Consider the following 15,463-nt stretch of genomic DNA (forward strand, 5'->3'; position numbering starts at 1 on the left):
GAAAGGCAATATGGATATACAGCAAGAAGACCTCATCAGCATGTAGGAAAACCTGGAGGACATAGTTATAGAATATGTCAAGGAAATATATACAGCACCATACAGACAGACAGACAAAGAGAGTGGCCATAACTCATTTTTGTTGGGAAGAATTATAACAGCAAGAAGACAACACATAGAAAAACATAATGGTGCTGTAGAGAAAAGAGAAGGGTGGCCTGGAGACATCGTCCAAACAGCTTTGAACTATTAATGGGCAGAAAAGTAAAGGCGATAACCCTAACTATCCCAGCCAATTAAATTGAACTGGAGGTGGTACAGTGCAGGATATTCATGATGTCTTAATTCAGCACTACACCTAAACCACCACTTTGTGTGGGGGAACATCAGGCTTATTTACCCCTGCAAATGATGTACCTACTGTTTGAGGTATCCCATTATTTTCAGGCTTGATTTATCACTTCACACAATTTTCTGAATTCCCCAATCTTTAAACATGATTTTTGAAGCTGTTTAGTACACATACAACCATACTACATGGCCATCATAGTAGTGACACCAATAATTTAAAGAAAGAGGATACACAACTTACATCTCCCTTTTTCAGAAGCAAAATAAATTATGCTGTCAGGTAGAATTTCACGATACAGTTCATTAAAGTCTTTACATTTTATACTGTCTGTTTGAAAATATGATTATATTTCCAATTGTTTTTGTCACTCTGTTTTTTAAATGCATTTCTAAATACTATCCCATGTTTCTACTTCATAGGTTCATAGGTTCATAGGTTCATACTAGGCTATCTGCCCAAGGGCATTTATAAGCCTAGCCCATAGTTATGTGGCTTTCGCCACCCCTTTAGTTTGAATAAAAACTATGCCTATTATTTTGCTGTGCCTCTGTCAAGCAGTGACACTGAAGTAATTCCTGGGGTATATCTGCGATTTCCCATCCATTGGTCAAGATTCCTCTTGAACAAGGCCAGCGAGGTGCTCTGCCTCACATGTACCAGGATTTTGTTCCACAGCATAGGGAGTCTCTGGGTGATGAATCTGTCCCTCCAGCACTTTCTATTTATAACCGTGTCAAGGTTTAAGTCTCCCGCCCTTGTGGTTCTGAGGGATCTAGATTTTTTGAGGTGAAGCATATTCATCAAATCTGTGTTTGACATGGCCTTATATGTCAGGCACAGGTCACCTCTGAGCAAGCGGTATGAGACTGAATAGAGCTGGAGTTCTTTCAGTCGGGCAGCATAAGACATATTTTTGAGACCCTTTATCCTTTTGGTGAGGAACTTTTGGGGCCTTTCAAGCTGCAGCAGGTGTTGGGTCAGATACATTTCGAACGGGGCATTGTACTCAATCATAGGTCTAATGAGTGATGAGTACAGGGGGACGATGACCTCCCTTGATCTAGATGTGAATCCCTTCATGATCACGTGGGCAATATAGAAGGTTTTCCTAACTACTTTAGCAACATGAGTGCCAAATGAAAGGTTACTGTCAACCTGGGTCCCCAGATCCCTGATGACTTCTTCTGTGCTCAGTGGATTGTCACCTATATGGTAGCTAGGGGTAACCTTGTTTTTCCCGAAAGGTATGACTATGCATTTCTTGGCGTTTAACTTTAGGCCATGGCTCTGGCACCAGTTATCCGTTTCTGTGAGGCCCTTCTGAAGGATATCTGTGTCAGATGTGTTTTCGACTATGGCGCGCAGTTTGCAGTCATCAGCAAACTTTGTCAGCCATAACCCTCCTGTGTTTGCTTGTACTTCAGAAAAGTAGATGCCGAACAAGAGTGGACCCAGGACTGAGCCCTGTGGGACACCACTAGTGACAGGCTTTGAGTCTGACATGGCTCCAGCAACTCTGACCCTGTGGGTTCTGTCACTTAGCCAGTTTGCAACCCATCTTGTGATGTATGGGTTTACATTCAAGCTGATGAGTTTTTCGATGATACCTGAGTGGGGTATTGTGTCAAGGCCTTTGCCAGGTCGAGGTAGGCTGTATGGACTGCCTTTCCTCATCAATGGCCTTGGTGACTGTCTCGAAAAAGTCAACCAAGTTTAAGAGGCAGGATCTGCCTTTGACAAAGCCAAACTGGGTTGGATCCAAAGTCTGCAAGTTCCCTATGTCTTTATTTATGAGTTCCATTATGATCCTCTCCATGACTTTGCAGATAAGGCTTGTCAAGCTAATGGGGCGGTAATTTCCAGGGTCGGTGGAGGCACCGCCCTTATGAAGTGGGACTACAGTCACCGTGCGCCACTCCTTGGGTACGTATCCTGAGGTGAGGCTAAGATTAAACAGCTGTCCTAATTGTGGGTTTAATTCCTTGTTGAGTTCGTGAAGCACACAGCCGGGGACACCATCCGGTCCCATGGATGCTGTGTTTTTTGCCTTAGTGAGAGCAGTTCTCACCTGGGCGTTGGAGATGTTTGGGGGGCTACAATCCTCTGGTATAGATATCTCTCCTTTTGGGGGGGAGGGGGGGAGAAGTTTGCACTAAACCTGTCAGCCAGTATGTTGGCAATGTGTAAAGGTTCAGTAATTTTCACATCATTTTGAACTAATTCTGAGCATATCTGGGAGTTTCCTCCTAGGTTTCTAACATAGCTAAAGAAGGCCTTATGATTGTCTTTTGAGTCCTTGGTGATTTTTCTCTCAAAATTTGCCTTGGATGATTTTATGAGAGCTCTTAGTTTTTTACTTATGATGATCAAAGGTGTCTTACCTTTCAAGGATTTTGCTCTGTCTTGTAGTAGCTTCCTCCTTTTGTTGTAGAGCTTGTTTATGGCTGGGGTCCACCAGACTGGACGCTTGCCTTTGGTACAGAGAGTCTTAGTTTTGTTTGGGATAGCCTGATCCATGCAGTCCTGTAGGTGCTGGTAGAAGGCATTTGTAAGTGATTCAGCGGTTTGAGTAATGTTTACCACTGGTTCAGGGGCCTTAAAGGAGACCACACTAGTTTTTAGAAGTGTGAAGTCGGCTTTTGAGAAGTTTTTCACTGTGGTCTTTTGTTTCAGGTGGGGCGGGATGAGGACCTCCAGCGAGATTAGTTTATGATCTGATCTCACCAGTGAGGGGTATACTTCTGGTTTTGAACATTTTGATCCCATGTTCGTGATGATGAGATCAAGTATGTTTTCTCCTCTTGTGGGGATGGTGACTAGTTGTTCCATGGCATTTGAGTTTATGAACTCCAGGAATCTTTGGGTTAGAGTGTTTGGGCTTGAGTAGTGTTCCCAGTCTATATTAGGGTAGTTGAAGTCACCTAGTATGATGGTGTTTGGAGATACATTTATCCCCACCAATGTTTTCAGGAAGGCCATATGAGGTTCCTGAGTTTGAGAGGGTGGCCTGTAACATGCTACAAATTGCAGAGCAGTCTTGCCTATGGTTAATTGCACCTGGATGGTCTCCGATGCATCGTGCGTTGCCACCAACCTTGAGGTGTGGGTGTCCTTTATGAATATGGACACCCCCCCCTCCTTTCTTGGTGTTGTCCGTATTTTGGGGCCCGAACGCATGATATGTGGTGAAACCTGTTAGTGCTGGGGTGCTCTCAGGAGCCTTGAACCAGGTTTCTGTCACAGCACAGACATCGATGTTCTCCATATTGAGAAGGGCCTCGAGTGCATCTTGAGATTGAGACTTCTGGCATTGAGCAGCATTACCCTTAGTTTTTTTCTTTTTGGTGTTCTAGGGTGGTAGGTTTAGAATTTGAGCCTTGCCTAAAAAAGGCACTATGGGGGTGGCAAGAGCCTTTGCCAATATCCGGAAGCCCAGGGGTGACAGGTGCAAGCCATCCCTTGCGAAGCAGCGTGGCTTGTCCAGCATGTCATCCCAGGCAGACAGACATTGGATCCCCTTTGAATGACACCAGAATTTAAGCCAATTATTAAAGCTGATCATCTTATCACTGTATTGTGGCATCATTCTAGGTGAAGGTAGGATACTGCTCAAGGTCAGGGTCATACCTGCCTACTGAAGCAGGAACTGTTATATGCTATTTGGTATTCAAATTTTATGCTAATTAGATGTACAGATCTTTGGATGGATGTACCTCCTTTTCAATGGCCTTTGTAGCAATTTTCAATATCTGCAGATTGAAAAGTATGACTAAGTTTATGCAATGCATCCTCCTTAAATACTGGCAGCATGGGGTGATTTGGACGACAAGACACAAAGTGAGAGATGACAGCATGAAGCCCTACTCAGCTTTACAGACTGCCTCTGCAGAGGATGTTGTCCTGAAGTCCGGGTGTTCGTCATACAGCATGCATTGCAATGAGACGGTGCTGATGCACACAGTTTCAGACATGTCTGATATGCAGCTTTCAAATGCTGAATTATGGATGGGACATTTCCCACTGCAGGAACCATTTGCCAGGAGGTTTGTACAAAACATTAAAAAACACGGTCCACTAACAATACATGTTATGCTCTAGTGGTATGTAGTTTGCTTTTCTGCAAAACAAACTGCTTATGATTCTTTATTCACAAATTTACTGGGGTTTGCAGGGAAGCTTGAAAACAGATTTACATCTAGAGATTGTTTTTTCTGGAATTTAGAAGCCCACCAATACAACTGCTTACGATTTGCTGAACTGTGTGCACAATACTGTACAGAGGTAATCTCCCCTAAATCCCACCAAATATATTTTTTTATCATGACAAAGTATTTTTCTCTCTTTGTAAACAATCCCTAGGAGCTGCTGTACAAAAAGTATAATTTATGAAACAGTCTTACTGATTCCTCCCAGAAACCATTTTTCTAGACAACAATCTGACTTTCTGTAAGATCATACATTACCTCTTTCTAGTATTTGTTACATAATCTGTGGCAGCATGTGGGTTCTAAAGGCTTGCTGCATCTCAGAATTTTGCAACCTTTTGAAATAATTAGGCAAGTGACCAATTATTGCTAAAGTGTGTAAATAAAAATGTTTTAAACATAGGTACAGAATGTGTTCAATTTTTACATATATATTGTATCAGTCAGAGATGAACAGCTTCAAATTTCAAGTAGAAAATTTAGTTTGGTGATCACAGACAACAATCTTCATACATCAGGTGAAAAATTTAGCTAGGAAATGCAATTCTGAGTCTGAATAAATGCATTTACAAACTTTAAAAAAACGATGCAGAAGAGATGGCTACTGACAAAAATCAGAAGGTATCACAGCAAAAGACAAACTAGTGCTCTCTCATCAGAATAACTCAAAGAAATGGTAAAGGAAAATACTCTCTACGCAAGTTGGTAGAGAAATATTACAATACCAAATATTCTTATCACAGCAATGCACTGTTTTTGGCATAAAATTACAGCAAGAAGGCAAAACCACTGGACTGTGAAATGAAATCACATAGCATGGCAGCCACCTAGATAGCTATTTTGGGACATAACACTAAAGAAAGAGATCAAAATATGATGAAAAACATTTTTTTTTTATTTTTGGTAGAGGGTGTCCTTTGCCTACTTTTCTTTACAACAAAAAAGGCAAATACATATTCCCTGTAAGCTTTTCATGCAGTACAGACAGTGTCTTATAATTTTACAAGTGGCTCTATTATCAAGAGTCTCAAGATTTAAATCTTTGGCTACAGCTTTGACACAAACCCTTGCCAAAAGGGCTCAGTCTGAACCAAAAGGTTAATTCCAAAATTCCATATATGTTTATTGATTTGTTTTACCATTATGGTCAAATAATCACAATTCACAACTGAAAAAATAATAGAAAATGTCTGTGTGAGACAGAAATTCATCACCAGCAGGGAATGTAGGAAGAGGATGTATCAGTAAATGTATGCAAGTGCAGTATTGTTTATAAATCTCCATTTTGATCACTTTCTAACCCAGTTGTTGTTCTGTTGCCATGTAGCCAGTGTCTACTTCAAGCACTAACTTTAACCAAACCTTATAGTAGTTTATGCTGTTGGCAATTCTAAAAGGCAGTAATGCTTAACAGCATAAGAAAGTATTCCCTATGGTACTAAACAGAAGTTTGAATGTGAAGATATGAAAAGAAAAGGAAATCCTCAATTCCCTTACTAGGTGTTTGAGAAGTAAAATGCCTTGTAAAACTCTTTGAACTTTCCAGCGATCCTACTGTCCAACTAACAGAATGTTAGAATACATCCACCTGTCACAGACAGATGGATTGCTAACTGGATCACATATAGGAAACAGGAAGCAGGAAGTCAAAATGGGGGAAACACCCTCCACAAAATGACCAGCTGCTTAGTGCAGTCCCGCAAGACTTGGATCTGAGACCACTATTATTTGGCATCTTCTTCTCTGAAGCAGATATCAAGAATCTTTGGTTTTCTAAGTCTGTGGATGACTTCAAACTGGGAGCAGTCCATGAGTTCCCAAAAGACTCAATCTTCGTTCAGGAAGGTTTGTCCTAAGCAAGTAAATGGTGCAATAATCACAGACTAATGCTAAATGCCAAAAACAGACTACCCGAGGAAACTACCACATTGAAAATATAACCCTATGAGTCAATCCAGTAGTTAGAAATTTGGGAACATACATAGACAGTGACCTCACATACAGCTAACATGTGTCGACTGTTCTGAGGAAGTCCTTCTATACTGTTCAAGTTATACACACAAGGAAAGCATCTCCATCTAGAGATGTAATAGTCCCACTGTACTCAGCCCTCAAGAGACCCATCATTAAATATAATGCTACCTTTGGTATGCCTGCCCAGACATATGCAACAGCTACAGTGTCCACAGAGGTTTCTCACAAAGACAATACAGGGGATAAACCACATGACATACATGGATCACCTCAAAGCTCTATTGCTATAACTAATCTCTGATAAACTATTAAGAAATCACTTTTGCCTGGCCTATAAGGCATTCTCTGACCAAAAACTTCTCCAAAGCAACCTTCAGGCTACTCAAGTCAGAATTGACAAACTTCATGACACACATGCAGATGGGAACTGAAAGTTTCGACTGCTGAATCCTACACTAAGGCACTTTACGAGCATATCCACTCGTGCATGAATCATGCTATTCCAAACAGAACCAAGACAGTCTCCTCCAAAAAAAGGAACCCAATCTGGTGGTCCCCTGCCATAAACAAACTATACAACAGAAGGAAGAAACTGTTGCAGACAAGAGGAAAATCCCAGGATGCAAAAAACTCCCTCACCAGCCTCAGTAAGAAGCTGAGATCCCTCATAAAATCCGCCAAAGCTAGTTATGAAAATAAAATTGCCAAAGATTCCAAGGACAACCACAAGGCATTCTATAGTTATGTCAAGAATCTAAATGGTAATGCTCAGATCTGCTCTGAGCTACAACAGGGCATTAAATATACTGATCCCAAGGATATTGCCAATATCCTGGCAAATTGATTCAGTGCCAACTTCACCTCCCTCTCATCCCCTAAAGGCCCCATCTCAATACCAAAAGATTGCCAAATTCCGTTAATCATGGCCACACAGGTAAAGAACATACTCTCCAAAGCTAAGAATACAGCATCCATGGAACCAGACAACATCCTGGCTGTGTACTACATGAACTACAAAATGAAGTGGCACTTCACTTAAGTGTCATGTTTAATCATAGCCTCACCTCAGGCTTTGTGCCCAATGAGTGGTGCACAGCTACAGTTATCCCAGTCCACAAGGGGGGATCCACCTTGTTTCCCGGGGACTATCACCCCATCAGCCTGACGAGCCTGATCTGCAAAGCCATTGAACGCATTATCATGGAACTTATAAACAAAGACATTGGCAAACATCAAACACTGGACCCCACCCAGGTTGGTTTCATAAAGGACCAATCTTGTCTCCTCAGCTTGAATGGCTTCTTTGAATCAGTCTCCAGAGCTGTGGACGAGGGTAAGACAGTCCACACAGCCTATCTGGACCTCGCTAGGGCCTTTGACACCATCCCCCACTCTGGAATCATAGATAAACTTACTAAGCTGGGCATTAATCCCTACATCACTCGATTGGTTGCCAACTGGCTTACTGACAGAACCCACACTGTAAAAGTAGCTGACTAAAAATCCAGCTCCAGACAAGTGACAAGCGGAGTACCTCAGGGGTCAATCCTGGGACCGCTCTTGTTTGGCATCTACTTCTTTGAAGTACAGTCCAGCACTAAGGGACTCTGGCTAACAAAGTTTAAAGATAACTGCAAACTGGGAGCAATTATTGAATCCCCAAATGATGTGGATATTCTACAAAAGGGCCTTACAGATGCTTGGTGCCAGAGCCATGGGCTCAAGCTCAATGCCAAGAAATGTATAGTTATCCCCTTTGGGAAAAAGCATGTACCTATTAATTACCACATAAGTGGCAGTACACTACACACCGAAAGTATGATAAGGGACTTAGGGACACAGGTGGACAGTGGTCTCACCTTCGATAACCACACAGCCACAACAATCAGGAAATCCTTCTATGTGGCACACCTCATCACTAAGGGCTTTTCATACAGAGAAAAGGATGTCATTGTCCCACTGTACTCATCCCTCATTAGACCCATTATAGAGTATGTACCTCACAAGACATCTGCAACAACTGGAAAGCCCACAGAAATACCTCACTAATGGAATCACAAGCCTAAAGCAGATGCCCTACGCTGACCCTCTAAAAAAACTCCAGTTATACTCTGTCACATATTGCCTACTCAGAGGCAATCTCTGCTTAACATACAAGGCCATGTCAAACCCAGTGCTGTTGGACATGCTGCACTTAAAGAAATCCCAACCCCTCAGAGCCACACGCTCCAGGGATCTAAACCTGGTCATCACAATGAACAAAATATGCTGGAGGGATAGGTTCCTGACCCAGAGACTTCCCATACTCTGGAATAGACTGCCCATACATGCCAAGCTGAGCACCACTTTGCCCCTCTTCAAAAGGAACCTTGACGATTGGATGGGAGATAGGAAATGCATACATACAAGGCCATGTCGAACCCAGTGCTGTTGGACATGCTACACTTAAAGAAATCCCAATCCCTCAGAGCCACACACTCCAGGGATCTAAACCTGGTCATCACAATGAACAAAACATGCTGGAGGGATAGGTTCCTGACCCAGAGACTTCCCATATTCTGGAATAGACTTCCCATACATGCCAAGCTGAGCGCCTCTTTGCCCCTCTTTAAAAGGAACCTTGATGATTGGATGGGAGATAGGAAATGCACCCTGGAGATCACATCAGTCGCCCTGCTAGACAGGTGACCAGGGAAGTAAATATTCTGGGAAGAAATAGCCAGGGAATTGTTATGGCTTGGCTTGTATAGGCCCTAGGGCTGATAGCCTAGTACCAGCCTATGAACCTATGAATACTAATGGACCTACTGCACATCTACAATTTAAATGGTATCAGAAACACCTGATCCAGAGACTTTAACCTCTTTTGCAAAGTAAAAAGAATGCTTTGGAGGGAGAATTACATATCTCAGAGGATATCACAATTCTGGGACAGACTCCCCATCCACATAAAACAAAGTTCATTCCTTTCACTATTTAAATGCAATTTAGATCAATGGACGAGGATAAGAAAATTTACCCCAGGACTTCCCCCTCTGCTGTTAATGGACAGAGGCAGTGTCTAAATGCCCTATTCTGCAGTGAGGTTATTCATTCATTCACAAATGGGAAGAATAATTGGAATAAAAAGGTAACCATCTGAAATGTCAGGGACCCCCTTAAGTGAGTCCCAAAGCACAGAGACTGAATGGCTGAAAGAAAAGACTTAGTATATATAAGTCTGAAATGGCCATTTCCTGGAATATTCCCTTTTCTCCATGGTATGGCAATCTTAGATTTAGTATATATAAGTTTGGGGTGTGTAGGAGGCTTGTTCTCCCACATCAGAGGGTGCAAAAAAGAAGACTGAAAGAGAAAAGCAATGTTTAAGATTCACTCTTCTCCTACAGTTTTGGTCTTTTTTTTTCCATGTGTCAACACTCAGCATTTCGAGTACCGACATTTCTATAGGAGTCTGAAACAAATTAGGTAAGGGTAACTTAAACAATTAATGTAATAACATGGCTAGGCTTAAAATGGCCCTTTAGGGCATGTAGCCTAGTATTCACCTATGAACTTTAAGACTATGGACATATTACTAATTAAGCTCTAAAAAAGTTTTTTTTCTCATTCTGCTACACTGAGATTCTCTCAAACCACGGAGTAATTCTTGAGCATTCCCTAGATATCAAAATCACAGCTCTGGTCCTCCCATATAAAAGAGTCTATACTGCAATATAAAGAAGCAGGCCAACTGAAACCCCGGTCCCCCAAAGGCATAGACATAACACAAACACCCCCTGAAATAACCAAGATTCAACTTGGTATATTACTCTAGTACTAGTGACTGATATTGTGCAGGTACTCTTTGACTATTACCATCCCTCATTTAGCCTAATCTCACATAAAAATACTGAATGGTGACTTTTTAAGTACACAGTATTTTTAGACTTGCATGAGCTTCCCTTAAAGCAGGTCAGGTGTTTACCGAAAAGAGTAGCAACATTTTTTTTTGTTTAATAAACACCAGTCCAAACCATCAAGCAGAGTGACAGGATAGCAGCAAAAGCAACAGAATTGTTTATGTGTGTAGCTGTGAGTGGGAATGGAATCTAGATATAAAAAAGTAATACCCTCCCCCATCAGGCATTTAAGGTCACTGGTGGAGCGCTGTTTAGTTCTGGAGGCTTTATGACAAAAATCAGATCACAGAACTAGAAGGAGTTCAGAGGAGGGCAACTGTGATGGTGAGGGGAACAGGAGAGCACAGACTATGTAACATGAACTGTGGTCAAAAGAGCTTGATCACTTTTTCACTGGAGTGGAGGAGAGACAGGAGGATATGAAGATATGAGAAAATCACATTGGATAGGAAGGAGAGAAGGGGAGCAAAGGACATTGCCAAATCAAGCAGATACACTTTAATCTATTTATGAGGAATCATTTTGGCCTGAAGAACAGAATGGACAGGTAGAATCAACTGTTGGAATGTATGTGGAAGCCAGGACAGCCAAGTCCTTTAAAAATGTCTGGGACTGCATGTGAAACAGGCTGGAAGATATGTCCACCTTAGGTTATATGCTGCACTGCCAGACAGGACAGACTCTCAACTTCCTAATATGTCATGCTACATAGGAGCACTTTGTGTCATCAAACATAATTTTAGCAAACGCAAAAAAAAACAGTGCTGTTCGCCAAAATTACGTTCGCCAACAGTGGAGTTTGCATTTTTCTCCACTTTTGCGTAACTTTGGAGTTGGTATATATAACTGTTGATTTATTCAATGAAGGTGGTTTTGGTGAATTTTTTTTTTTCACTGAAATTACCTCTGATGACTCAACTTGAATCCATGCTACACTGTCTTATTTTATCTCATATTATCTGTTATGTTATTTTAAATTACTTTATGTTATAATATATTTTGTTATCTTATGTTGTCACTGGAATTCAGAGACAAGCTCTACACACATGAGCTATAATAACTTTTATGGAGTTGATAGCGCAACATGACTTAAAGCTTATCATTTATGTATTAGGGCCATCAGGGGCAACCTGCCAACTCAAGAACAGTTGAGAGGTGCATTTGCTGGTATGTAAGGTACTGCCATTACCTTCTGCAATGCTGTGAATGCCCTTCTCAGGCAGTGGTTCCAATGACAACTACTAACACATGTTTTTCAGTTACAGTTGTGGCTACAACTACTACTACTACTATCACGTCCACAGAATACATCAAACCCATCAGTGTCCAGAAAAGGTACGTGAAGTGGCATTGTGCTCCTGCTTTATACATTTCTTTATCACTCTGCCACATTTGCTGGCATCATTTGTATAATCTATATGCCTCTTTTCTTGGGATACTTCATTAATGTGTCATTATGTGACAATTTTCATACTTTGTGCATAGTGTGGTATTTTTCACACTGCATGACTGCACTATCTACATCGTTGAATCACCAACAATCTGTGCACTGCTACTATCTACACTAATTTGACCTGTGCATTGTTAAATGTATATGCACCCAGGTCACTGGTTCTGACATTCTACTGCAAAACAGCCTATACCAAGAAAGATGGTAAAAGTGATCCGTAAATGAAATTCTGCTAGAAATCAATATCTACTGTTTAGCAAGCACAAACAGCTTGTTGGCATCAGAAGAAATACCGTCAGAGACAACTGTTAGACAGGCCTGTTCGTTCAGCTGAAATCTAATTTTTACACCATAATTAAAATGTCCACTGAAAAATGATTATAGGAATCCAAGTGATGGGCTGTTTTCTTAATTCCAAGATAAGAAACCAGTTGCCAAGAAACTAAGGAGAAAATGCTGATTGGTATTCTGTGTTAGACTCACTGAAAGATGGTGTAAATTACCAACTTTCCAGATCTTTTTTTTATTTTCCCCAAGAGAAGGAAAGCACCTCGGTCTTTAGCTGAAAGCCGTTAAGTCATTCACAGCTGCACTGCACGTCTCATTTATATTTCATACTCTCTCATCTTGGACTTATTTTATGACACTTGATTCCTGACTACTGCAGGGTTCAGTGAAGGGTGAGCAACCAAAGAACAGGCAAAAATGATGTTTTAAAGACGTTCTATAATACAGAGAACAGTACAGCTAAAATATATAACACATAGAACAGTACAGCTAAAACTGCACCAGTTTATTTGCACTCTTCGCCCACAAATCCGGAGGAGGAGGAGGAATAAATGCAGAAAAAAGCAATTAAATCAAATATTGCATGCTAGTCTTAACTTTGAGATGTAACATACAAGACATTTACATTTAGTATTTCAAACAGAGCCTGTCGGCAGACTTTTCCACCAACATTTTATTTACAGGATGAAACATTAAGTTATCAACTGGTACTTTCTCTAATCCCATAATGATTCAGACATTAAAGAGCAGACTTGCAGTTTAGTAACATATATAAACATACATACACAGCTTATGTTTCCCTACTTACCTTTTCCTGCCTACAATCACAGCACAGATCTTTCACTTTCAGAACTAGTGCTCAACCGAAGATAAAGCACCTTATTTCAATCCCTTCTTTCTACCATTTGGAGTCTGATTATAATCCAGATACTGACTACTTTCAAGCCAGCTACAATCCCTCTGTGCAGATTGGTATGTTCTTCTCAGTCTCACTTTTGGAGTAAGTGCATTCTTGAGTTTCATTCTATAGATGCTGTTGATATACTAAGAACAAATGAACAAGATAGCAAGGCTGAACTATTTGCTGATCACACGATAGCAATGTAATGTTCTGCTTGTGCAAGCATAGTTTTATATTAGGTATTTCCTGATGCACAGCGACTTCAAACAGCAATCAAGTCTTTCCTGTTCCAAGCTGTGTTACCACATACCACCTTCACTTAGATATGCAAATATAAAAGCCTATCTACTTTTCTCTAGCATCAGTAAGCAGTCTGCTATCTCACAACAGCTCCTTGTCTAACAAGATGTATCTGGACCCTCTCACTGTGTTTCATTCCATTTAAAGGTGTGTTACTGAACAGACAGCCCAGTGCCCCTTACTTGGCACAGAACTCACTCAGGCTACTAGAACAAGTGCAACATTTATTTTTATTCATACCCATGCTGAAAAGCTTATTTTTATTGATATTTGCTAGCACCTGAAGTCATGTGAGGTGTCATGTGAACTAGATCGGTCATGCCCCAAATGAGATATCAAACTTTCCCATTTTGTCAAGCACAAAACTGCTCTATTCATCTAGTTAGGTTTTCTTTTTAGTTATTAATTCATTTATTCATTCATATACTAGGTAGCTAAACTCATTCAATGACCATTATCAGCCATTACGTGATTATATAAGTCAATTACAAATGTATATTTTCAGCATGACACTTTGAAATACACATGCTAACATTCAAAATCATGAGGTTACAAGATAGAGTTGGACAAAATAATCTTTAGAAACAAAGTATCTAAAACTAAGAAATCAAAATTTACACAGGGTGTCACAGTGGCACAGACTTTAGTGTCACTGTCTCAAAACACAGCTCTTTGATTTGGTTCACAAACTTTAGTGTATTCTGTGCTAAGTCTGCATGCTCTGCCTTGCATGCATGCAATGTTGCAGTGGCATATGGCTTACCCTGACATGCTAACTAATTTACTTGTAGATGCAGTGTATGTACATATAGATGTGTGTGTGTGTGTGTGTGTGTGTGTGTGTGTGTGTGTGTGTGTGTGTGTGTGTGTGTGTGTGTGTGTGTGTGTGTGTGTGTGTGTGTGTGTTGTATATGCAAATGTGCACCTTGTGATGCACTGGTATTTCATCCAGAATCAGTTAATTGTCATATGCTTGCTTTGTACCAGGAGAGGTTTTGTCTCCCTATGAAAATGAACACAATAAAATGGGTATCAGAAAATTAATGAATGACTGAAAATTCATGTATAAAAGAATTCTTCTTCTGACTTTTTCCGGTTAGGGGTCGCCACAGCAGATCAGCTTGTCCACTCATGATTGGCAGTGGAGTTTTACGGTGTCAAGTTGCCAGTCCAGCACCCAACCTTCCACAGAAAGCACACACATGCACGCACTCATGCCTAGGACCAATTTAGAGTGTCCAATTGACCTACAGCATGTTGTTAGGATGTGGGAGGAAACCCACCCGACCACAGGGAGGACATGCAGACTCCACACAGAAGGCATCCCAGCCAAGGATTGAACCGGAGAGCCTCTTGCTGTGAGGCAGCAATGCTAACCGCTGCATCACCACAGCTGTCCACATAAAAGAAGAATCATTTTCTTAATATTCTGAAAAAAAACATTACAGAGCCCTAATTTTTTTTTAGAAGTCTAGGCTATGATATATAGTTAACATGATGTATGAAAGACAAATACAGAATAAAGTATACATTCCTAGGTACTCACTGTCAAATGCTAGTTAAAAAAGTTGATAATCTGTAATGATTTTCAGAATCGTGAGGATTAAATGCAGTCCTTCCAAAGGAATCCTATTTCTTAATGTTTAAGCAGGTCATTGAAGTGGCAATAAAATAATGTTTAAAGTCAGGCTTAGTACTGTACAAGTAACAGACCATATACTTACTGTAATCCAGGAGAAGTGATGCCTTTAACAAGTATCCTTTTAACATTTATATGCATAGGAGAAATTCAGCTTAAGAAGCCCTGATTTAAAAGTCATCAGTATTCCTGATAGATAGAGTTCCATATAGCAGGCCTTACATTTTACAAGCTCTTTTCATTTAATATTAGCCTACAGAAAGATTGGTCAAAGGTCATCATCCCTATATGAAAGCAGAATACCTCTGGCTGAGTAGACTGTATTTGGAGGAAAGCAATAACCACTACATATTTGATGTAATATGTACATAAAGATGAGAGGGGCTTAAGCTTCAAATAAAAAAAACAGTTTGAGTATCCTATGATCTCAATAAGCTCATGAACCTACCTCT

General features: G+C 40.6%; 1 protein-coding gene across 6 annotated transcripts in view; it reads right to left on the reverse strand.

The window, feature by feature from the left end:
• The window catches only part of CSGALNACT1 (chondroitin sulfate N-acetylgalactosaminyltransferase 1), a 981,568-nt gene that overhangs the window by 537,742 nt on the left and 428,363 nt on the right, over window positions 1-15,463 (reverse strand). For 4 of the 6 annotated variants that reach the window (XM_044059411.1, XM_044059413.1, XM_044059410.1 and 1 more), the window contains one exon: window positions 12,980-13,215. The exons of the other annotated variants lie outside the window; for them this stretch is intronic. The gene's annotated coding sequence lies outside the window, so the exon portion shown is untranslated. The remainder of the gene's footprint in view (window positions 1-12,979; window positions 13,216-15,463) is intronic. 6 annotated transcript variants of the gene reach the window in all.

This window comes from Protopterus annectens, chromosome 17.part0 (genome assembly GCF_019279795.1).
Source record: "Protopterus annectens isolate FY-2018-M chromosome 17.part0, PAN1.0, whole genome shotgun sequence".
NCBI lineage: Eukaryota > Metazoa > Chordata > Ceratodontiformes > Protopteridae > Protopterus > Protopterus annectens.